General features: G+C 43.9%; 1 long non-coding RNA gene across 1 annotated transcript; it reads left to right on the forward strand.

Annotated features, from left to right (window-relative positions):
• The first annotated feature begins 227 nt into the window (after positions 1-227).
• Positions 228-6,311, forward strand: LOC141133374 (uncharacterized). The gene is made up of 2 exons (XR_012243058.1): positions 228-484; positions 4,110-6,311. It is a non-coding gene; the product is annotated as an uncharacterized lncRNA (long non-coding RNA).
• Positions 6,312-23,996: the final 17,685 nt, after the last annotated feature.

The following is a 23,996-nucleotide window of genomic DNA, read 5'->3' on the forward strand; positions in this document are numbered from 1 at the left end:
CAGGGGCTTGGTAAAACTTTTCTTTGCATCATGTTCACTGCAAATAAAGGCTAATGTTGCTATCTATGTATATTTTACATGCCATCAGTAGCAATTTGTAGTATGAAGAGAAATTAGAGACAAAAGGCAGCTGGGTGTATATTTGCATTCAGCAGATATGCTGTACAAGTGCCAAGTTTTCTAATTGTGTAACAAATGTGTGTTGTATGATTTGTGTCCTTCCAGTTATCTAAAAAGGCAACACTTGGGGATGCTGTCAACATTGTTCCATTACCAGAGACATTTGAAGACATTCCAGAAGGCACAGTATGCAGGATAGCTGGATGGGGAAGAACTGAATCAGGCAACCATTCAGACACACTAAAAGAAGCCCATGTCACAATACTAAATAGAAAAAAATGCATTAAAGACTGGAGACAAATATTTAATTACAGCAGATATGATTTGCACTAATGTGGGTTCTGACAGACAAGATACTTGCAAGGTAAGAGTAACTTCCTTTTTTTTGGATTCTCGCAAACCACTTTTCCTCCAATGCAAGAGGGCAAGAACATTTCTTTAGCCACTTCTCCTCTGAAGCAATGTGCATTTTTGTCTTTAAATTTACTTAAAGTGGTTGTACACCCTGTACAACCACTTTTACCTACAGGTAAGCCTATATTAAGGCTTACCTGTAGGTGCTTGAAATATCTCCTAAGCCTCCACGGTTTAGGAGTTATTTACAAAAAAGCCGAGCGCCGATGACTACAGCGCATGTGCCGATGTCTACAGCGAATGCACACTTTAGAAAGGGCACATCATGCCGTTTCTAATAGGGGTCATTCCATGACTGGCGGCTCCTGTGCGCAGTCACAGAGCCGGAGTTCGCGGCCCCGGAATGAAGAGGGGTTGAAGATGGGCGCTCGCTGCTAGTGGGGACAGCAGTGACATCGCAGGCTTCGGTTTCAGGTAAGTGACCGATAATGGCTACTATGCGATGCATAGTGTTGCCCATTATGCTTTACCTTTGCAGGGAAATAAAGAAGAAGTATAACCCACCAGGGGTTTACTTCCTCTTTAAGATCGATGGAACAAGATATATTTTCTGAATACAGAGGCCCTGCAGAATAAAAAGATGGTAGTTACAATTTATATTTGCACAACTGTTTATCAAATCTAAATTTACAGAAAAAAAATCACACTAAAATGAATATTAGTGCACACAAACACAATTTTATCCCCAGTTTTTTGTACAAAATTAAAATATGAGGTTGTGTAGAACAAATTGATACTAAATATGTTCAGCCCCAGTGGCGGCCACTTATAAGGGGCGCCGCCGCCCTAATCCATTCATGCGCATGGCCCCTGACCTCCATGCAGAGCGCCGGACGCATGGATTTCTATGGGATTTTTTTTTCTATGGGTTTTTTTTTTTTTTGAAGCACATGATTAGAGCCTGAGGCACTAATTGGCTTCAAAAAGGGTGGGCTCGGGGCACAGAGCCCACCCTCATGTGTGACATTAGCAAATTAATATTCGCTAATGTTTTCCTGCTTCTCCTCCTAGCCAATCAGGAAGCAGGTCCTGAGACCCGATTGGCTGGGATGAAAAGCGGCCGCCGGGACTTGGGAGGAGATACAGGGGGGAAGCCGCTACCTGAATGGGGTAAGTACGGCGCTGGCGGGGGACGGGTGAGCAGGCAAGCAACGGGGGGTGGGGGGTCCAGGTTTGTTTGCCCCCCCCCCAAAAAAATTGAGCACCAGCCACCATTGTTAAGCCCCAATATTGTATGTGCCTGCAAAATGTCAATAAAGTACTGTAATCAAAATTATCAATAGGTAATTCTTTAAATGCCTTTATAGCTAATCAGTTTAGAGTTATCCATAAATGAGTGACCTAGGATTATTTTTTTCTCATTCTGATATACACGGTGATACCCAATATGTGTTGTGCAAACATTTACATACATGGAAACACCCTATATGTGCATTTTGCATTCATTTGTATGTACACTAGGCAATGGGGGGAAAGGGGTTAATTTTGTTTTTGTTATTTAAATATATTTTACATTTTTAACCCTTTTTTAACTTAGCTTTATTGAATTTAGCAGGTGCCAGGTACTCTTTATGGAGACATCAGGGGGATAATAGACCCCCAATGTCTCCCTTGACCTCTGCTCTAGCAGAACGAGTACAGGACTGTGCTCAATTAGCTGTTTACTCAGCTATTCAGCTGAGATTTTTTTTCAGCTGTAAATCGGAAGTTCTTAAAGTTGAGCACTTGCTCTGGGTTCACACTCGACAAAGCAAAACATGAATTCCCCAATCTCTTCCTGCATGCTGTTCAGACAGCTCCTTCCAAGGATGAGCCCAGGAACCACAGAACAGGGGCAGGGCTGCCCTACAACCACCCAGGATTACTTTTACAGAAAATCTAGAAGCAACAAACTTGTTTTTACCTCTGTACATACTATAGACACAAAACCAAATCAGTCATGTCTGGTTCTATTTAAATCAAACGTGTCAGAGAAATAAAATTTAAAGAGACTTTGGGGGTTATTTACGAAAGGCAAATCCACTTTGCACTACAAGTGCATTGAAAGTGCACTTGGAAGTGCAGTCGCTGTACATCTGAGGGGGACATGCAAGGAAAATAAAAAACAGCATTTTAGCTTGCACATGATTGGATGATAACATCAGCAGAGCTTCCCCTCATTTCAGCTCTACCCCTCAGATTTACAGCGACTGCACTTCCAAGTGCACTTTCAATGCACTTGCAGTGCAAAGTGGATTTGCATTTCGTAAATAACCCCCTTTGTTTTCTGGGGAAAAAAAATACTGCATTTATAAAGTGTATAACTTTCCTATGCAAGGCAACTAGCATTTCCAAATGGAGGTAAGCAATGGCAACCTTCATATTTTTTTCAACACAGGTTTCTTTTAATTGTTGTTGTGATTGGGAGACATATTTATGAAGCATTTTACCTCCCTGGACTTCACTTTAATCATGGGTTTTGAGGCCATTTATCAAAAGGCAACGCAAAGACCAATATAATGATTCTTCAGCAATGTCCATCAATACATAAAACATAAATAAATAGAGTTAATTGAAAAAAACATGTTATTTATTAATTGAGCCCAAGGGGAGATTCCACGCATCCATTCAATCCTGTAGCTACAATAGTAATTAATGTTTGATCTAATATTGAGTAACTTTAGTTCAGGGGTCCATTCATAACAGATGCTTTTACTTGTTTCAGTGGCTAAAAGTTAGAGAGTGCAGAGTCTGGGGCTGTGCTCTCTTTTTTAGTTAAAAGTGTGCAATATTGCTGAACACAACGTAGCCCACTAGTAGGGGTCCAAAACAGCCTCTTTCCTGTTTAATGTCTTTATAAAAACTTTTTACATTTAATTTAAAAACTATTTTAAATTAAATAACAAAGAAAAAACTGATTTTAAACAGTGGTAAGTACAGTATAAGCATAACAGCAACTGCCAGCTTTTAATAATATCACACATGACAGGAGGCTCATTTTAAAGTTTTTAAGTGTCTATGAACCAGTGAAGAACAGCGAAATTTTTGCTTTAAAAAAGCAGATATGACTGCTACACAAGTCATTTTGTTCTTAAATGTAATCAAAAAATAATCTTCATTCCTATTTACACCCATAATCATTTTACAAATCTATAAAAAAAAAATTGAATTCACTTCCTCAAAATATGGTAACCTGATGGTGTGATCATCTCAAATCTTTCCCCAGAACTATGCAGTTAGCTGAGAAAAATATTTTCTTTATTCAACCATTGATACGCTTCTTCTGAAAATGCTGGCTTGGTGGTTGTCATGCTGAGTTTCTTCAGTGCTTTCTTAATCATTGATTAATCAAGTATGCAGATCAGTCTTCACAGGAAACATTTTAATTTCCATCATCATTTCACCCAATTTGGTCAATGTGAAGTAACTAAAATGGAGCTTTAATAAAAAAAAATGTAATGTTGTATTTAACCTGCTGATACATATGGCCTTCAGTGAGAAATATTTCGATGACAAACCCACTCTACATACCAATTTTACCTTATTATGTTTTGTTCCAAGATTATTGCTTAATATTTGATCTTTATTCCACACAGGGAGATTCGGGAAGTCCTCTTATCTGTAATGACGTTTTCCGAGGAGTGGATTCTTTTGGATATGTGCCATGTGGAACCCCAGAGACCTCCAATGTATTTACTCAACTTACCCAGAAATACGTCCTGTGGATTAATAACATAATTAATAACAATTAAATTGATAGCTGAGGCAAAGAAAATGAGTGCAAAAGTTGACATCTTGCCCATAAAAACCAGTCAGATGCTTATATTTCCATTTAGTCTAGAACACAACTGCTGACTAGTTAGTTACTCAAGATCCATGTGGTTTTTTTTTCTGCTACTTTCCACAGAGGAGCCCCCAGGGTTGCCAGCCATTTATATTAACAGACAGCCCATTATTATAAAGCTTGGAAACTCTAGTCAGTGAAAGTCTCTGTGCGTTTTTGCTCCACAGTAAAAATAGATAAATAAGTAATAAAATGGTAGTTCCACTTTTCTAGCGCATACATTTTTACAGACATCTGACAGCTCCCTATAAAGCAAAGAGAACAGGGGGGTTGTGACCCCACCCTCTGACTCTTATTGGGTAACAAAAGCATTGACAGTGTTTATATTATTCTCAACATGAGCAAAGTTATCCCGCTATTTGTGCTCTCCCCACTCATGTTAGTGTAAATACTTTTTTCTAGCCTGACCACAAATGTAGAATTTTTTGCTGGATGATATAAACTGCTATTCCACTGTGATATGTCCTTATGACTACACACATAATCTGCTGTATTAACAAAATACTCTTGAAACGCTTACTCCCAAAAGGGCCTCTGATGTTTGGGTTCCCCTGTTCATGGTGATAACAAACCACTAGGCAAGAGCACTCTCTCTCTCCACCAACTCTCCACATGTTCCTCTGTCCCCGCAGCATAGGCTTTTTAACCCTCCTTCCCTTCCAGCACTGCCCAGCCTCTGGCACTTGTGGTCCCATGCAGTCTCACTTTGATCATGGTAGGCTTCCAGGGGACTAAAATTCCCAATGGTCTCTGTACCCATGGCTCCCATCTCCAATCTGGCTCTCCTTCTGCTCTGTCTGTGGCTGCAGCCAATTACATTGTACCTTTCACCTTGCAGTCTAGTGGGGAGGTGGAATTCGCCAGCAACCAGCAGTAAGTCATTTTTTACCTTCTCTCTTCCCCGGCTCTCCACTTATGCCCCATACACATGATCGGACATTGATCAGACATTCCGACAACAAAATCCATGGATTTTTTCCGACAGATGTTGGCTCAAACTTGTCTTGCATACACACGGTCACACATAGTTGGTCAGAAATTGGGAACGTCAAGAACGCGGTGACGTACAACACATATGACGAGCCAAGAAAAATTAAGTTCAATAGTCAGTGTGGCTCTTCTGCTTGATTCCGAGCATGCATGGAATGTTGTGTGTCGGAATTGTTGTGCACACGATCGGAAATTATGCGAACTGATTTTGTTGTCGGAAAATTTGAGAGCCAGATCTCAAATTTTGTGCAACGGTAATTCCGATAGAAAATGTCCGATGGAGCCTACACACGGTCGGAATTTCCAACAAAGGGCTCCCATCGAACATTTTCCATCGGAAAATCTGACCGTGTGTACGGGGCATTAGTCTTACTGTGGCTGGGAAAAGAGAGAGAAGACAGTTTCTGTGTCCTGTTATGGGCATGGTAATAGGGAGGCATGTCTCTGCAAAAACTCGTACTATTTTATCATGTCTGTTATGCTTTAAAGTGATGTGTTAAGACATGCCAGTTTTGCCATGCTAAGTTTTAGCAATGTCTCCCTGCCCCCAAGTCACAGTGCCCAGGCCTAGTGATTGGCTGCTAAGGCACCCAGCATTGCATAATTAGGGGAAGGTGACAAAGCCTCCATCTTCCCCATACCTTTGGAGGTTTCTTTTTACTCAGGATGAGCATGAAAAAGTGAAGTTACGCCCGGTACACACAAGTGGGCATTAGGCCCATGTATACGGCAGCCTGTCAAATAGAAGCTGGTCCACGGACCAGCTTTTATTAAATGGGCATGCTGGAAAATCAGGGGGCATTCCCCCGTACACAATAGCGCAGCGGTGAGATCGCTGTACTAACATCACTTATACCTGCTGGGTTGAATGAAAAAAAAAAACTTCCTGTGTGTACCAGACATTAGATTCTAATCTCCAAAATTGTGCAGGGTCAGTGATGCGGACAGTATTGAAGATATTTAACCAACAGTGATGGAATTAAAAGTTTGCATTAATACTTGATACTTTAGCCATTTTTTTCCCTTTAGGACACATATTATAGTAGTTATTGCTTTGTAAACTATTAAGTACATGTTGTAAGTGCTATGAAAAATATATTTTTTATTATATCTTTATAATCCTGTTTCTATACTGTTTGATCCTTATACTGTGTTATTGTCTGATTCTCTCTTTACTGTGAATTAAAAGACAGCTATACTCAAACAGAGCAAAAAGTTTGATTTTATTAAAGTGCTACTAACAAGTATGTAGATAAAAGTCCTAACGTCTATTTAGAAAACTTGATGTTTTAATACCTTAAGTTAGACTTCCTGATAAAACGTTTTCCTTCGTTTTAGGTACAGCAGGGGAGGGCTGGATCCTCTGAGTTTTTATAGCTCTCTGTGTCCCCACTGGGAAAGTTTCCCTTGCACTATGTGCTGGAGCGCTACAACATAAACTGAGAAGGAATTTTCCCAAAGTATAGAAAAGTGAAAATGTTATATTTCTCTTTCACAACATTCTTCTATAATGCATAGCTATTATAAATTCCTAGTCCAGGTAACCACACAGGAAGCGAGAGTGAATTTGCCCCATGGAGTCACAGACAGCAAGGAAAACGTAGCAAACGTTCTAAATCTTCCCACTATACCCAAAACTACAGAAAAAAAATGTCAGGAGTTCCCAGTGCCAGATTTAGACCTTGGGGGGCTTGCAGCATTTCAAGTTTGGGGGAGGGGGGCCCAACATAAAAAATTAAATTATATGACAAACAAAAAGGAAACGAATAATAAACCACGTTTGTTCTAAAAAACATTGTTAGGTTCCAAAGGAGACACTGTCTAATTTTTCTTTTTCTTAATTTTATTGACTGTAAGAATACATATTACACAGGTAAGTGGAACTGGTGAGTCAAATATCACAGCCTTTCTTCCTGGACTTAGCATCTGCAAAATCTTTAACTTAAACTGGCCATAGATGGGCAGGATGGCCCATCTTTTGACTTGGGTACAACCAGCCTGCCAGCAATAATCACTGTGTTCTGACAGCCAGGAAAGCTCCCCATGAACCCACTCCCCTTCCACCAGCAGAATGCAATAACACTGTGGGAGGCAGTCCCCCATCAACGCTGACTGTGTTAATGGGGGATTCGAGCAATTTAAATTCCTTCCACCCATGATGGAAGGAAGGAAAGAAAGAAAATTGCATAATCTATGGCCTGCCTAACTCATCAGACTGTATCATATTGAGGACAACAGCTAGTAGGCACAGAGCACTTCTTTTGTGGGTCATCTTTATCAGTGCCAATTTACTGAATTACCTCTCTCCTGAACAGCTAATGATCACCTGGAAAGGTATTAGCAAGCCTTTCATCATGTAATAGGATTGCCTGTTGAGATGACATGACTGGAGCTTGGCAAAAGCTACAAACTTGACACTTTCCTCAACAAACACACTACTAAAGTCTCGAGGAAAATAAGTTTATTTATTTATTTATTTATTTTTTATAAAGGAAGTTTGGGGTCTCCTCTGGCAGGGAGTCCACCTCTGGAAGGGGGGCCCGGAGTAATTACACATTTGGCCCACCTTTAAATCCGGCACTGGGAGTTGACTGTGCTATATATAATTCTATATTCACTGCTAGGGATGAGCTTCGTGTTCGAGTCGAACCCATGTTCGACTCGAACATCGGCTGTTCGATCGTTCGCCGAATTGCGAACGTTATGGGCCGTTCGCGCTAAATTCGTGTGGCGCGTCACGGCCCATAATTCACTGCGGCATCGCAGTGCATTGCTGGCTGATGATTGGCCAAGCATGCACTATGACCCGCATGCTTGGCCAATCACAGCGCCGTCAGTAGAGAGAGCTGTAATTGGCCAAAGCCAGGGTGGCTTTGGCCAATTATGGCTCAGGGGATTTAGTACACACCCCACACTATATAAGGCCGCCTGCACGGCGGCCCTGTGTAGTGTGTGTTCCGGTGTGCTGAGAGATAGAGAGAGAGAGAGACAGTGTCATTTGATTTGAGTTAGATAGATTAGGCAGAACAGTCAGTCAGTTAGCTGCACTTACAGTGTATTGTGTATATATATGCATCCCAGGTGTTGCATATATATATATACACTGTATTCAGTTTAGCTAGATCCGTTCCTGTTATCTTCTATCTAGACTATTTACATTTAATGCAGTGCGTCCTGCTCACAGTGTTCAGCTAGATCCGTTCCTGCTATTTACATTTAGTGCAGTGCGTCCTGCTCACAGTGTTCAGCTAGATCCGTTCCTGTTATCTTCTAGACTATTTACATTTAGTGCAGTGCGTCCTGCTCACAGTGTTCAGCTAGATCCGTTCCTGCAATTTACATTTAGTGCAGTGCGTCCTGCTCACAGTGTTCAGCTAGATCCGTTCCTGCTATTTACATTTAGTGCAGTGCGTCCTGCTCACAGTGTTCAGCTAGATCCGTTCCTGCTATTTACATTTAGTGCAGTGCGTCCTGCTCACAGTGTTCAGCTAGATCCGTTCCTGTTATTTACATTTAGTGCAGTGCGTCCTGCTCACAGTGTTCAGCTAGATCCGTTCCTGCTATTTACATTTAGTGCAGTGCGTCCTGCTCACAGTGTTCAGCTAGATCCGTTCCTGCTATTTACATTTAGTGCAGTGCGTCCTGCTCACAGTGTTCAGCTAGATCCGTTCCTGCTATTTACATTTAGTGCAGTGCGTCCTGCTCACAGTGTTCAGCTAGATCCGTTCCTGTTATCTTCTAGACTATTTACATTTAGTGCAGTGCGTCCTGCTCACAGTGTTCAGCTAGATCCGTTCCTGCTATTTACATTTAGTGCAGTGCGTCCTGCTCACAGTGTTCAGCTAGAGCCGTTCCTGCTATTTACATTTAGTGCAGTGCGTCCTGCTCACAGTGTTCAGCTAGATCCGTTCCTGTTATCTTCTAGACTATTTACATTTAGTGCAGTGCGTCCTGCTCACAGTGTTCAGCTAGATCCGTTCCTGCTATTTACATTTAGTGCAGTGCGTCCTGCTCACAGTGTTCAGCTAGATCCGTTCCTGTTATCTTCTAGACTATTTACATTTAGTGCAGTGCGTCCTGCTCACAGTGTTCAGCTAGATCCGTTCTTGTTATCTTCTAGACTATTTACATTTAGTGCAGTGCGTCCTGCTCACAGTGTTCAGCTAGATCCGTTCCTGTTATCTTCTAGACTATTTACATTTAGTGCAGTGCGTCCTGCTCACAGTGTTCAGCTAGATCCGTTCCTGTTATCTTCTAGACTATTTACATTTAGTGCAGTGCGTCCTGCTCACAGTGTTCAGCTAGATCCGTTCCTGTTAAATTCCTACTGACAGGCAGGCTTGTCTGGTTACAGTATATAAAGCTACCTGAAGAAAATTACAGGTGTTCTATTTGATCCTATTAGTACCACGGTCAGGCAGCTAGACTATTTACATTTAGTACAGTGCGTCCTGCTCACAGTGTTCAGCTAGATCCGTTCCTGTTATCTTCCTACTGACAGGCAGGCTTGTCTGGTTACAGTATATAAAGCTACCTGAAGAAAATTACAGGTGTTCTATTTGATCCTATTAGTACCACGGTCAGGCAGCTAGACTATTTACATTTAGTACAGTGCGTCCTGCTCACAGTGTACAGCTAGATCCGTTCCTGTTATCTTCCTACTGACAGGCAGGCTTGTCTGGTTACAGTATATAAAGCTACCTGAAGAAAATTACAGGTGTTCTATTTGATCCTATTAGTACCACGGTCAGGCAGCTAGACTATTTACATTTAGTACAGTGCGTCCTGCTCACAGTGTTCAGCTAGATCCGTTCCTGTTATCTTCCTACTGACAGGCAGGCTTGTCTGGTTACAGTATATAAAGCTACTTGAAGAAAATTACAGGTGTTCTATCCCAGCTTAGTGCAGCTACAGGCCATTAGTATGTCTGGAAGGCCAAGAAGGAGAGGCAGACAGTCACAAGCCAATAAGAGAGGGCAAGCAGGCTCTGTGTCTAGTGCTGGTCGTGGAGACGGTGCATCCTCATCAGCACGTGGCCATGGGACACGCTTGGCCTTTTTTTCGGCAGCTGGCCGTGTTGAGCCGCAACATGCGGAAGACTTGGTCGAGTGGATGACCAAGCCGTCCTCATCCTCCTCATCCTCTCTCACCCATGCCCAGGGTGCTTTGTCTGGCAAAGCAGCGGCCTCTTCCCTCAGCTCAATGTCATCAGTGACTCCTTCCCTAGCTCCACCATGTCCTCATGAGGATTCCCTCGAACTGTTTGACCACAGTGTTGGGTACATGCTCCAGGAGGATGCCCAGCGTTTGGAAGGCTCTGATGACGATACTGAGCTCGATGAAGGCAGTAACATGAGCACGGACAGAGGGGGTGCCCAAGAAGGACAGCAATCTGGCAGTCATGCTCCCCCTGCTGCAGCATACTGCCAGGTTTGCTCCAGTGATGAGGAGGGAGGGGATGATGAGGTCACTGACTCAACGTGGGTGCCTGATAGGAGAGAGGAGGAGGAGGAGGAGGAGGAGGCGGCGGCACATCACCAACGAGGCAGGATGCCCTCCAGGGGCCAGCCTAAGGGCAGCACATTGACTGCATCACACCCCAAAGCTCCACATGTGCAGGGCGCTGCAGTCTCTGCGCGTTATTCAAAAAGTTCTTTGGTGTGGGCCTTTTTTGAGACGAGTGCATCAGATCGCACCGCTGCTATTTGCAACATATGTCTCAAGCGTATCTCGCGTGGCCAAAACATCTCCCGCTTGGGTACCACATGCTTGACCAGACATATGTTGACCTGCCATGCAGTTCGTTGGCAAGCGTATCTAAAAGACCCACACCAAAGAACAAAGAGGATCTCTCCTTGCTCCTCATCAGCTGAGATTTCCAACCCCACTAGACCTTCAGTCCTCTCTGAGACCTGCAGTGAGAGGAATGAAGGTGTAGAATTAGGTGTGTCACAGCCAAGTACTTGTGGGCAATCTGCTTTTGGTACACCGACGTCAGATTGTACCAGGCAAATTTCCCTGCCCCAGCTGCTGCACCGCCGAAAGAAGTTTGCTCCCAGCCATCCACATGCCCAGCGGTTGAATGCTAGCTTGGCAAAATTGCTAGCACTTCAACTGCTGCCTTTTCAGTTGGTAGACTCTGCCCCCTTCCGTGAGTTTGTGGAATGTGCGGTTCCTCAGTGGCAGGTACCCAAACGCCACTTTTTCTCACGGAAGGCGATTCCGGCTCTCTACCGGCATGTGGAAGGCAATGTCCATGCCTCGCTGGACAGGGCGGTCAGCGGTAAGGTGCATATTACCGCTGACTCATGGTCCAGCAGGCATGGACAGGGACGTTACCTAAGTTTCACGGCGCATTGGGTGACTCTGCTGGCAGCTGGGAAGGATGCAGGACAAGGTGCAGTAGTGTTGGAGGTTGTTCCGCCACCACGCCTCCAAAATGCTGATTGTGACACACCTCTCTCCTCCACCCCCTCCTCTTCTTCTTCCTCCATGGCCTCTTCCTCGGAACCAGCGGTGCTCCGTAGGCGTTCAAGGGGCTACGCAAGTACGCAGGCCAAAAGATGCCATGCGGTGCTTGAGCTGGTGTGCTTGGGGGACAGGAGCCACACTGGGGCAGAGGTTCTGTCAGCTCTGCAGGGGCAGGTTCAGAGGTGGTTGATGCCACGCCAACTTAAGGCAGGAATGGTGGTTTGCGACAATGGCACCAACCTCCTCTCTGCCCTCCGACAGGGACAAATGACCCATGTGCCCTGTTTGGCTCACGTCCTTAACTTGGTGGTGCAGCGGTTCTTGGGCAGGTACCCGGGCTTACAGGATGTCCTGAGGCAGGCATTTCCGCCGGTCATATAATGCCAGTGCTCGGCTGACGGACCTCCAAAAGGAGTTTAACCTGCCCAAGAACCGCCTAATCTGTGACATGCCCACCAGGTGGAACTCAACGTTGGCCATGCTGCAGCGGCTGCACACGCAGCAGAGGGCCATCAATGAGTACCTGTGCGACTATGGCACCAGGACAGGGTCAGGGGAGCTTGGTTTTTTTTTCCCCACGCCAGTGGGCCATGATCAGGGATGCATGCACTGTCCTGTCACCATTCGAGGAGGCCACGAGGATGGTGAGCAGTGACAGTGCATGCATCAGTGACACTGTCCCCCTTGTCCACCTGTTGGAGCACACGCTGCGTGGAATAATGGACAGGGCACTTGCGGCAGAACAGAGGCAGGAAGAGGAGGACTTCCTTAGCTCTCAAGGCCCCCTTTATCCAGACAGTGTTCCTGCGTGCCCGCCGATCACACAGGAAGAGGACGAGGAGGAAGAGGAGGAGGAGGAAGATTGTGTCAGTATGGAGGTGGAGCCTGGCACTCAGCATCAGCAGCAGTCTTTAAGGGATCAGTCCCAAGAAACACATGGACTTGTACGTGGCTGGGAGGAGGTGGCTGCGGACCATGTCGTTCTTAGTGACCCAGAGGACTCCGGACCGAATGCCTCAGCAAACCTACGCTGCATGGCCTCCCTGATCCTGCAAAGCCTGCGTAAGGATCCTCGTATTCGTGGTATCAAGGAGAAGGACCAATACTGGCTGGCAACCCTCCTTGATCCACGTTACAAGGGTAAGGTTGCGGACCTTATCTTGCCATCGCAGAGGGAGCAGAGGATGAAACATCTTCGGGAGGCCTTGCAGAAAGGTCTGTGCAACGCGTTCCCAGAGACTGGGAGGTTACAAACTCCTGTTTCTGGACAACGTGTTGCTGAGGCTTCGGTCAGTCAAAGAAGGAGCGGTGGAGAAGGTGGCCGTCTGACCGATGCGTTCAGACAATTTTTTGGTCCGCAGCCCCAAGGTATGATCGGTTCCAGCAACCATCGCCAGCGTCTGTTTTACATGGTGCAGGAATACCTAGGGGCAAGATCAGACTTGGACACCTTTCCCACCGAAAATCCTCTGGGTTACTGGGTCTTGAGGATGGATCACTGGCCAGAGCTTGCACAGTATGCAATTGAGCTACTGGCCTGTCCTGCATCCAGCGTTCTTTCGGAACGCACATTCAGTGCTGCTGGAGGCGTGGTAACCGATCACAGGGTGCGTCTGTCCACCGACTCGGTCGATCGGCTGACCTTCATAAAAATGAATGAGTCTTGGATCACCACCAGCTACCAAGCACCTGATGCTGATGTAACCGAATAATTTTTTTTGAAATCTCAGATCCCTTCAAAGACTGCCTATGCTGATGCTGAGTGACTATCCCTGAGTAATTATCCTCTTCCTCCTCAATCATCACGCTGATAGCTTGTAAGAACATTTTTGGTTCTGGGCGCCACCACCAGTGCCTAAGGCACAATTTTTCAGCCCCTGTTTAACAGGGGCGTGTAATTACAATTTTTGATGTAATACTTTGCAGCAGGGCTCGTTCCTGCATTCCAACTAGAGTGTCTGTGAGGGGTTGCAGTGTTGTGGCACCAGCACCAGTGCCTAAGGCCCAATTTTTCTGCCCCTGTCTAACAGGGGCGTGTAATTACAATTTTTGATGCAATACTTTGCAGCAGGGCTCGTTCCTGCGTTCCAACTAGAGTGTCTGTGAGGGGTTGCAGTGTTGTGGCACCAGCACCAGTGCCTAAGGCCCAATTTTTCTGCCCCTGTCTAACAGGGGCGTGTAATTACAATTTTTGATGCAATACTTTGCAGCAGGGCTCGTTCCTGCGTTCCAACTAGAGTGTCTGTGAGGGGTTGCAGTGTTGTGGCACCAGCACCAGTGCCTAAGGCCCAATTTTTCTGCCCCTGTCTAACAGGGGCGTGTAATTACAATTTTTGAAGCAATACTTTGCAGCAGGGCTCGTTCCTGCGTTCCAACTAGAGTGTCTGTGAGGGGTTGCAGTGTTGTGGCACCAGCACCAGTGCCTAAGGCCTAATTTTTCAGCTCCTGTTCAACAGGGGCATGTAATTACAATTCTTGATCTAATATTTCACAGCAGGGCCCTGTGAGGGCTTACAGTGTTGTGGCCACAGCAACACCTAAGGCCCAAATTTCTGCTGAGTATATAGGGCAGGACCCTACTTTCAAACATCTAACTTACAAACGACTCCTACTTGCAAACGGAAGGAGACAACAGGAAGTGAGATGAAATCTACCCCTAGGAAGGGAAATTCTCTCCTGTAAGAGTTAATATGGGAAAACAATTTCTCCTTTCCACTGATGCTTTCCAATCCTTGTTCCACAAAAAAACCCAAATTTTCAAAAAACATTTTTCATTGGGACAAAAAAGTGAGGTGAAATCTTCTGAAGAGGAGGAAAGACAGCAAAACAAATGTCACAGGGGTGATAACCCTTCCCTATGTTTTCCAAAAAGCTTAGAAAAGATTTTTTGGCTGGAGCTAAACACGTTAAAAATGTTCAAAATTACAAACAGATTCTACTTAACAACAAACCTACAGTCCCTGTCTTGTTTGCACCGCCTGTATACTGCTGTTCAGAGTATATAGGGCCTGGTGGCCCCACACCTTTCCTTATTTTAATTTGGGTGCGGGGTTCCCCTTAATATCCATACAAGACCCAAAGGGCCTGGTAATGGACTGGGGGGTACCCATGCCGTTTGTCTCACTGATTTTCATCCATATTGCCATGACCCGACATGACATTAAACCCGCAAGCAGTTTTAAATGAGATTTTTTCCTTTAAAAATGACATTTGGTGCAGGGACTGTTCTAAACATGGGAAACACGCGTCACTTTACAGGCATACTATAGACACCCCCCAGGTACGATATTTAAAGGAATATTTCACTTTTTTTTTTTTACTTTAAGCATCATTAAAATCACTGCTCCCGAAAAAACGGCCGTTTTTAAAAGTTTTTTTTGCATTGATACATGTCCCCTGGGGTAGGACCCGGGTCCCCAAACCCTTTTTAGGACAATACCATGCAAATTAGCCTTTAAAATGAGCACTTTTGATTTTGAACGTTCGAGTCCCATAGACGTCAATGGGGTTCTAACGTTCGTGCGAACTTTCGGTCCGTTCGCGGGTTCTGGTGCGAACCGAACCGGGGGGTGTTCGGCTCATCCCTATTCACTGCCATGAAAGCAAAACTGATCCACAAAATAACAATTACAGTATCTCACAAAAGTGAGTACACCCCTCACATTTTTGTAAATATTTTATTATATCTTTTCATGTGACAACACTGAAGAAATGTCACTTTGCTAAAATGTAAAGTAGTGAGTGTACAGCTCCCCTCAAAATAACTCAACACACAGCCCTTAATGTATAAACCGCTGGCAACAAAAGTGAGCACACCCCTAAGTAAAAATGTCCAAATTGGGCCCAATTAGCCAATTTCCCTCCCCGGTGTCATGTGACTTGTTAGTGTTACAAGGTCTCAGTGGTGAATGGGGAGCAGGTGTGGTAAATTTGGTGTTATCGCTCTCACTCTCTCATGCTGGTCACTGGAAGTCCAACATGGCATCTCATGGCAAAGAACTCTTTGAGGATCTGAAAAAAAGAATTGTTGCTCTACATAAAGATGGCCTAAGCTATAAATGTTCATTTATTATTTCCTCTTATTAGTAGACTGTAAAGCATTGCACCTGCGATTAGCAGACAGTCAGTGCAAGCTGTCCGCGCACCAGTGCCCTAGTAGTTTATTGACAACTACAAAAAACCTCTGTGAATTAATAATGTGACTGGGTGGGCTGAGCTCAGTTTTTTAAAATTGTGACAGCGGGGTGCAGGGAGAAGATCTCTGGCCCACTGTCACAAAATAGGCTTGGGGGGGCTGCTTATTTAGTAACATGTTACATGTTACACCCGGAGTACAGGGTGTAACGTAACATATTATGAAAGGTGAACTAAACCTTTCATTCCCGGAATGCCTGCAGCATAGCACTATGGTGGGGAGTCAAAGCCATTCACAGTTGAGTGTGTTCAGACCACTTGGCTCCATCTTTATAGAGTAGTAGAAGCAGTGGTGGCCAGTCCACAAGGGGCGCCGCCCCCCAGCTCGCACTCTCTATGTGGCCGTGCACTGTGCGGGCGCCAGACCAATAGGTTTCTACCAGGTCCGTCACCCCCTCACAGGCACGTGGCCACATGGCAAGGCCCCAAATGGCCAGTTTTACATTGTCCTCAGGGAGCAGTGCCCTCCCATCCTGCAATGCGAATCGGCCATTCAGAGAGACGCCACCCTCTTCATAACTGACAGGTCAGCTGAGCCAGTGAGGTGGCAGGGAGCGATGATGGAATGTCAGGGGGAGTGGAGTGCCTCCAGCCGGACATATGACTTAAGCCCTCAGGAGCCCGCCGCTGTCAGCGAGATCTACAGGGAGAGCGGGGGGTCATGTGACCATTGCCGGGCATGAAGAGTGTGCAACATGCAACTCAGCCCTGGGGACAGACAGTACTGTGTACATGAAGGACGGATCAGAGATGACAGCAGCCTGAAGAGCAAGGGAAGAGAGACTGGAGGAGCAGCCTGCTTTACAGACAGTCCAGGGGCACTCTGCCGTTGGGTAAGTGCGGACCTGGAGGGGGCCACTGAGTAGAAGAAATAACACATGTGTACGTTGCGCTGTTGGTGGAAAATAAGTAACAGGAAATTGCCAAAAGCATGAGTGAAACTTTAGCTCTGTTACAACAGGCTTATGGAGAACATTCCATAAAGAAATCAAATGTTTTTGAATGACATAGGCGGTTTAAAATGGTTCTAAAGGCAGAAGGTTTTTTTTAAGATAAAAAACTTTCTGTGTGCAATAGCTCCCACAACCCCCCCCAGTACTTACCTAAGCCCCATCTCGATCCAGTTGCACGATAACCTCAGCTGCCCAGGACACTCCCTCCTAATTGGCTGGCACCATTGGCTCCCGTTGCTGTCAATCAAAGCCAGTGAGCCAATGAGGAGAGAGAGAGGGGTGGGGCACTCTGAATGGACACACAGAGCAACAGAGCTCAGTTTGGGTGCCCCCATAGCAAGATTATTGCTGTGGGAGCACTCGGCAAGAGGGAGGGGCCAGTAGCACCAGCGAGGGACAGGAGAAGAGGAGCATCTGGGCTGCTCTGTGCAAAACCACAGCACAGAGCAGGTAATTATGACATGTTTGTTATTTTTAAAACAAAAAAAAAACAAGACTTTAATATCACTTTAAGGATGGGACAGGAAGATGTCCACTATGATTAGTGAATGAATGTTCCTTATTTGGTTATTTATAGACTTAGTGGTCTGTTTATAAAGGATTTGTTGGCAAATTCACCAGTGAGTTTGTAATAACAATTTGCCCATCTGACCACATTCATCTGGCCTGCTAATATCTACATCAAAAAGGAGAATCTGAACAAGGCAAACATAGACAGCTCTCAAATGTCACTTTTACATTAAATTTTGGTTTTACACAGTTTATGCACTAGGAGGGTCAATATAATCATTCTTTATGTAGCACTAACTCTCGGTGGAGCTGCTAATTTAAGCGGGTCTGTTACCTTCACTCTCCTTCCCTCTGTTTCACCGGCACCGGATCTAGGGTTCTGTTGAGTTTACCTCTGGACGACACACGCACCAACACTTGAGTACGTTTTCAATGCTTTATTAAACAACTTGCTTAGGAAGTAGCAGGAAAGAGGCGGAAAGGAAACTGCAGAAGAAACTCAAATATCTTCCTGTAGGGTCTTTGACAAATGTCCTGGTAGAATTTAGATATTATAATAGGATGCGCTCTCCTCGTGGGACACACTCCTTGCCCGCCTTGATAGGCCTCTCTCACTTGCCTAGCAGCCAGTACGTAGCACGAACAAAAGTCTCTGCCACAGACTTGTTTGGGACAAACCCGTACGATCCTCTGCCACAGGATGTATTGGTCTTTTCTGCAATGAACGTCAGTCACAGTACCTGAACCTTTAAGCCAACCCGGCAACACTATGCTGTATAGTTACTTTCGGATACGTCCTCCAACCGAATCACCAGGCCCCTCTCCAGACCAGCACGCTGCATGATCCTTCCATGACGGGTCCTCCCCTGGGATCTCCTCGGTTGTCCAGCTTCTTCACACGGGATAGACAGCTCAGGACCATTCCTTGGCCGCTGTGGTAGGCCCTAGACAAGCCTCTGGGCCCACCCCTGCGCCGCAGCGACGTGGGCCTCCGGAACGGAGGACCACAAGATCGCTCTCTAATGCATACCTATCGGCCAGGAGGGCCAGCAGGTGGCTGGAAAACAAGCCCCAAAAAATAGCGCCTGTCCCATAAATACCCTCGCCCAGAATGCAACTCAGAGGACCACCTCCACCGAGAGCATCCATACACTTCGACACGTTGCCTTTCCAACACTAACCAGTGATAACAGCGACACCCACCAGTCAGCACGGAAACACACGCAACGTCAGCCAAGCTGGAACAGAGGCAAACTTAACCTTCCTAACGAGCAAGTTACTAAATTTACCTAACATGTGGTAGATCACAAATCTACCAGCCCTACATTTATAACATGACTTAATCAAAACAGTAAGACAGTTATGGGTTCAAATATCACTGCCCTGTCATGCTGATACCAGTACACATTTCCTTTAAGTTGGGGTCCCCAAAAAATGGTAATACCTATCCTAAAGCAATGGTGCTTATGTGCAAGCTACATGCCCCCAACAGGAGACAAGTAGGTGGTTGCTACTTTCCTGGTTTTAGGGGTCCTTTGGACCCCAAACCAGTTCACCATGGTCGCTGATGTGAAAGTGTAAAGAAAAACACAGTTTTTAGAGTAATTTTATTGTTGCTTGTTTCACTAATACTTATTCTCCGGGTTCCAATTTTGGAATCCTAAGAAATGGAACACAGTTTCCGTTACCTAATATCATGTCTTCAGCCCCTCTTTTGGTGTTGTTTTAGTGCAGTGGTCATCAACTTCTGTCCTCTGGACCCACTAACAGGCCAGGTTTGCAAGATAACTGAAATACATCACAGGTGATAATCATTTGCTGCTCAATGATTGTGGTATTCTAGTTTGCATCTCCCCAAGGTAATACTTAAAATCTGGCCTGTTAGTGGGTCCTGAGGACAGGAGTTGAGAACCACTGTTTTAGTGGGATGTTGATTCTCCAGTAGCAACCAGTCAACATTCCTGCTAATGTAAGGTGTATTACATCATCATTTCTTTACTGATATCCATGTTTCTTTTATCTTTTGCGTGAAATGGTTCCATTCCTTGATCAAAGCAGAACCCTTTTACACGGACATTCCATTTGTCTGTTTTTCATCCTTCCGCTTACAGATGGAAAATGAACATCAATGCATCTCTATGGAAAAACGGATGTAAGCTGATGATCATCCATTTACATCTGTTTACATCCACTTTCATCAACATCCACTTTTTGGAATGGATCAAAGTCCTATTTTTCTTCCGTTAAAAAAAGGGATTGGACGAAAAATGGATGTAAATGGACAAATGCACCATTTTGCATGAAAAAATGGCTCCAGGACTCAAGTGGTTAAGGACTCTAGTAGTCAGATGTAGAGTGCCTTGAAAACGTATTCATACTCCTTGAAATTTTCCACATTTTGTCACGTTACAACCAAAAACGGAAATGTATTTTAGTGGGATTTTATGTGATAGACCAACACAGAGTGGCATATAATTGTGAAGTGGAAGGAAAATGATAAATGGTTTTCAATTTTTTTTTACGAATAAAGATCTGAAAAGTGTGACATGCATTTGTATTCAGCCCCTTTTACTCTGGTACCCAGAACTAAAATATAGTGGAACCAATTGCCTTCAAAAGTCACATAATTAGTAAATATAGTCCACCTGTGTGTAATTTAATCTCAGTATAAATACAGTTCTGTGAATCCTTCAGAGGTTTGTTAGAGAACCTTAGTGAACAAACAGCATCATGAAGGCCAAGGAACATACCAGACAGGTCAGGGATAAAGTTGTGGAGAAGATTAAAGCAGGGTTAGGTTATAAAAAAATATTCCAAGCTTTGAACATCTCACAGAGCATTGTTCAACCCATCATCCGAAAATGGAAAGAGTATGGCACAACTGTAAACCCACCACCTAAACTGACAGGCTAGGCAAGGAGAGCATTAACCAGAGAAGCAGCCAAGTGGCCCATGGTAAGTCTGAAGGAGTTGCAGAGATCCACAGCTCAGGTGGGAGAATCTGTCCACAGGACAACTATTAGTCGTGCACTCCGCAAATCTGACCTTTATGGAAGAGTGGCCCATTGTTGAAAAAAAGCCATAGGAAGTCCCATTTGCAGTTTGCAAGAAGCCATGGGGGGTACCCAGTAAACATGTGGAAGAAGGTGCTCTGGTCAGATGGGACCAAAATTTAACTTTTTGGCCTAAAAGCAAAATGCTATGTGTGACGGAAAACTAACACTGCACATCACCCTGAACACACCATCCCCACCGTGAAACGTGGTGGTGGCAGCATCATGTTGTGGGGATGATTTTTCTTCAGCAGGGACAGGGAAGCTGGTCAGAGTTGATGGGAAGATGGATGGAGCCAAATACAGGGGAAGCTTAGAAGAAAACCAGTTAGACTGGGGGCGGAGGTTCACCTTCCAGCAGGACAACGACCCTAAACATAGTCAGAGCTACAATGAAATTGTATAGATCAAAGTATATTCATGTGTTAAAAGGCCCAAAGTCCAGAAAGCTGGTAGAGACATCCCCAAAAATACTTCAAAGCTGTAAAAATGCCACACTTTTAAGAAATGTATTTGTAAAAACTTTTGAAAACCATTTATCATTTTCCTTCCACTTCACAATTATGTGCCACTTTGTGTTGGTCTATCACATAAAATCTCAATAAAATACATTTATGTTTTTGGTTGTAACATGACAAAATGTGGAAAGTTTCAAGGGGCATGAATGACAAACTGGTGAAAAACCGATGTAAACTTCATCCATTTTTCTTTGAAAAAATATGACTGAACTGATGAAAGGGACAGTCCACATATGTGAAAGGGGCCCAACAGTCCTTTCACACTGACGTTCTGTTAAGTTAATTTGTTGTACATCAGTTTTACATCTCCTGAAGCCAATTTCTCATGGAAAAACTGACCATTTGTTAGTTTTATGCCCGCTTGTCATCTGATTTGTTTTTTTTAAGAGAAGAAAAATAGGGCTTTGATCTGTTTAAAAAAAACTGCTGACGAAAGCGGATGTAAATGGATAAACATCCGTTTACATCTGTTTTCCATAGAGATTCATTGAAAAACAAAAAACAGACAAAAGGAATGCCTGTGTAAAAGGAGACAAGGGAGGGTTATAACTCCTGTCATTTTTTTTGCCATCTATGTCCCATTGGTGAGATTCCCCTTCACTTCTTGTCTCATAGCATAAACAGGAAGTGAGAGGAAATCCCTCCAAAGTAATTGAAACCCAGGGTGTCAAGAAGGTCACTAGAACTAGTGTCCCCATTGAAGATTTCTCCTCTATTACTGTTTTAATGTCAACCTAAAATTTGTGATTGTCTTTTACTTTCACTTTCAATCATAACGGTAAGTAGGGCAAATAGGGAGGGTGAATCTCCCTAATTGGGGCACAGACATGAATAAAAACCGATAGGTGTTCTAATACCTCTTCATTCTATACAAAAGTAGAAAAAAAAAAAAAATTGTCTTTTGTTATACTTTAAGTTCGCTTAGGGGCTGAGATCTTAAAGGTGGAATTGATTGGATCAAGGCTTACATAATGGTTGACTGCCAACCCCTCCCAGGTGGGATTCTTTACCCCCGATTTCATAAATTATTTTTAGCCAGATATTTTCAGTAAATGAGGAAAACTGTTAAATGTTTATCATTAGTAAGATCTTCGATCACCTTTATTTAGTACAGTTAAGAGTCACTCTTACAGTAAATAGCACTTACCGAAAAGGAGCTGCTGATGTTGCTGATGTAAAACCACCCTGCTAGCGGCCGAATTACGCTGCCAAAACGACGGTAAAGCGGCGCTAAAAATGATCTTTTTCTGACATTTGTTGGTTTCAAGTTAAAATCATTTTTTTTTTTTTTTTTTGCTAGAAAATTACTTAGAACCCCCAAACATATATATTTTTTAGTAGACACCCTAGAGAATAAAATGGTGGCTGTTGCAATATTTTATGTCGCACTGTATTTGCGCAGCGGTCTTTCAAATGCTATTTTTTTGGAAAAAATTACTTTAATGAATTAAAAAAAAAAAATCTAACCAGTAAAGTTAGCCCTTTTTTTTTTTTTGTAATGTGAAAGATTTTATGTCACGAGAATAGTGAGAGAATCGTGATCTTTTTATTCTAAGCAAAAAAATTGTGATTCGCATTTTGGCCAGAATCGTGCAGCTCTAACACAGAGGTATTTTGAGATCAGATTGAGTATACATTGCTTTGTAAGTTTCGATTCAAAGTTTAAATACCACTACAGCCCTACATTCATCAAAGATGCTTGACAAACTCATGGTTGATGCAAACAATGACCAAACCATAACTCCTTATAAAAGGAGTCAGCTATGGAAGCTTTGCCAGCAAAGGGAGACAGAGGAAAAAGGACCAGTCACCAGGCATTTGCCTACCTGCAGCTTTCCCTTTTACCATGCCTCTGCAATGTGTCTCAGATTTGAGGTGGTCATCTTTGTAGAGGCAGGAATGTTTTTCCTCAAGTAAGAGCCTCCAGCAAGAAGAATAGTAAACAGCACTGCAGGGACAGCCCCAAATCTCATTTCTAATCTCCTGAGACAAGCAGTCAGAGGCAGCAGAGCCATAGATATAACACTGCACATATATATCTATGGTTTTCTGGGCACACTCACATATCAGGAAGTGCACTGCTAATTTTCAGGAGTTCCAGTCAAAAGGTAACATTTTCAGGGTGATGCTTAGTCATAATTAATATTTCTTAATGTTCCATATAACATAGCAAACCTTCAACCTTTGAGTTCAGGTCCACTTTATTGAGCTATCAACCACAGTGGCATGCGCTGATGAATTCATGGAGAGGAAGAACATTCCAGAAGTGTCCTGTTCAAAAGCCTTGGCAATCAATATTTTTTCCAGTGCTGTTAAGCAGCTAAAAGACTTGTCAGCTCCCTCTTTATTTGGGTGTCAGAGCAAAGTGAGTTGCCTTGCATAGGTGATTAATGGCCTCAACATTGCCTTGAAACATAACTGGTCCAAAAAAAAGCCAATCAGTGGTAACCTCTGAGCTCTTTAATTTGTGCTCTCACACAGCTGATGGGCAAGGGTTCCGAATGGCAGTATCTTTCTTATCAGCGGCAGAGGTGAAAAGCGTATATAGCCACTCAGACAACTGATCCATGTATCCTGATGGTGATGAGTGGCACACATTGGTTATAAGTGGGGATGTTCCTCTAAAAAGAGTGCATTACACAGGGGCTTGGTAAAACTTTTCTTTGCATCGTGTTCACTGCATATAAAGGGTAATGTTGCTATCTATGCGTATTTCACATGCCATCAGTAGCAATTTGTAGTATGAAGAGAAATTAGAGACAAAAGGCAGCTGGGTGTATATTTGCATTCAGCAGATATACTGTACAAGTGCTAAGTAAACTTTTCTAATTGTGTAACAAATGTGTGTTGTATGATTTATGTCCTTCCAGTTATCTAAGAAGGCAACACTTGGGGATGCTGTCAACATCATTCCATTGCCAGAGACATTTGAAGACATTCCAGAAGGCAC

This window comes from Aquarana catesbeiana, linkage group LG01 (assembly GCF_042186555.1).
Source record: "Aquarana catesbeiana isolate 2022-GZ linkage group LG01, ASM4218655v1, whole genome shotgun sequence".
Classification (NCBI taxonomy): domain Eukaryota; kingdom Metazoa; phylum Chordata; class Amphibia; order Anura; family Ranidae; genus Aquarana; species Aquarana catesbeiana.